Here is a 1,978-nt window from a genome sequence, read left to right as displayed (position 1 = left end):
GTGATTTTTCTTCTGCTATTTTTGATTCCGTTTTCAATTTTTATGTTTATTTTGTGACTCCACATGATCATGAACCTAATAAAACATGAAAAACAATGAAAATAAATAAATAAACATTGGGTTGCCTCCCAACAAGCGCTTCTTTAATGTCAATAGCTTGACAGTGGGCTCTCATGGAGCCTCACAGATGTGCAGAGCTTTGGTGAGACCTTCCAACACCAAACTTAGAGTTTGGATATGGGGGTTTGATACCAAACTTAGAGTTTGGTTGTGGCCTCCCAACACCAAACTTAGAGTTTGACTGTGGGGGCTTTGTTTGACTCTGCTTTGAGAGAAGCTTTCTATGCTTCCTCTCCATGGATGCAGAGAGAGATCCTTGAGTTGCAAACACAAGGTTGTCCTTATTCAATTGAAGGACTAGTTCTCCTCTGTCCACATCAATCACAGCTCTTGCTATGGCTAGGAAAAGTCTTCCTAGGATGATGGATTCATCCTCTTCCTTTCCAGTATCCAAGACTATGAAATCAGTAGGGATATAAAGGCCTTCAACCTTTACTGACACTTCCTCTACTTGTCCATAAGCCTGTTTTCTTGAATTTTCTGCCATCTCTAATGAGATTTTGGCAGCTTGCACCCCATAGATTCCCAGTTTCTCTATTACAGAGAGGGGCATGAGGTTTATCCCTGAACTAAGGTTACACAGAGCCTTAAAGATCATGGTGCCTATGGTACAAGGTATTATGAACTTTCCAGGATCCTGTCTCTTCTGAGGCAATGTCAGTTGATCCAGATCACTTAGTTCATTGGTGAACAAGGGGGGTTCATCTTCCCAAGTTTCAATACCAAATAATTTGGCATTTAGCTTCATGATTGCACCAAGGAACTTGGCAGCTTGCTCTTCAGTAACATCCTCATTCTCTTCAGAAGAGGAATACTCATCAGAGCTCATGAATGGCATAAGGAGGTTCAATGGAATCTCTATGGTCTCTAGATGAGCCTCAGAGTCCTTTGGTTCCTCAGAGGGAAGCTCCTTATTGACCACTGGACGTCCCAGGAGGTCTTCCTCCTTGGGATTCACGTCCTTCTCCTCTCTTGTGGGTTCGGCCATGGTAATTAATTCAATGGCATTGCACTCTCCTTTTGGATTCTCTTCTGTATTGCTTGGGAGAGTACTAGGAGGGATTTCAGTGATCCTTTTACTCAGCTAGCCCACTTGTGCTTCCAAATTTCTAATGGAAGACCTTGTTTCATTCATGAAACTCACAGTAGCCTTTGATAGATCAGAGACTAAATTTACTAAATTAGAAGTATTTTGTTCAGAGTTCTCTGTCTGTTGCTGAGTGGATGATGGAAAAGGTTTACTATTGTTAAACCTATTTCTTCCACCATTATTAAAGCCTTGTTGAGGCTTTTGTTGATCCTTCCATGAGATATTTGGATGATTTCTCCATGATGGATTATAGGTGTTTCCATAAGGTTCACCTAAATATTTTACCTCTGCCATTGCAGGGTTCTCAGGATCATAAGCTTCTTCTTCAGAAGATGCCTCTTGAGTATTGTTGGATGCAGCTTGCATTCCATTCAGACTCTGAGAAATCATATTGACTTGCTGAGTCAATATTTTATTTTGAGCCAATATGGCATTCAGAGTATCAATTTCAAGAACTCCCTTCTTCATAGGCGTCCCATTACTCACAGGATTTCTCTCAGAAGTGTACATAAACTGGTTATTAGCAACCATGTCAATGAGTTCTTGAGCTTCTGCAGGCGTTTTCTTTAGGTGAATGGATCCACCTGCAGAAGTATCCAATGACATCTTTGATAGCTCAGATAAACCATCATAGAATATATCCAGGATGGTCCATTCTAAAAGCATGTCAGAAGGACACTTTTTGGTCAGCTGCTTGTATCTTTCCCAAGCTTCATAGAGGGATTCACCTTCTTTCTGTTTGAAGGTTTGAACATCAGCTCTAAGCTT

General features: G+C 40.9%; 1 non-coding gene across 1 annotated transcript; it reads left to right on the top strand.

Annotated features, from left to right (window-relative positions):
* The first annotated feature begins 1,870 nt into the window (after positions 1–1,870).
* On the top strand, positions 1,871–1,978 carry LOC112724464 (small nucleolar RNA R71). Its single transcript, XR_003163625.1, has one exon. It is a non-coding gene; the product is annotated as a small nucleolar RNA R71 (small nucleolar RNA).

The sequence above is a fragment of the Arachis hypogaea genome, chromosome 11 (genome assembly GCF_003086295.3).
Source record: "Arachis hypogaea cultivar Tifrunner chromosome 11, arahy.Tifrunner.gnm2.J5K5, whole genome shotgun sequence".
Taxonomy (NCBI): Eukaryota; Viridiplantae; Streptophyta; class Magnoliopsida; order Fabales; family Fabaceae; genus Arachis; species Arachis hypogaea.
Note: the sequence above shows the minus strand (reverse complement) of the source record. Positions and strands in the feature narration are given on the sequence as shown.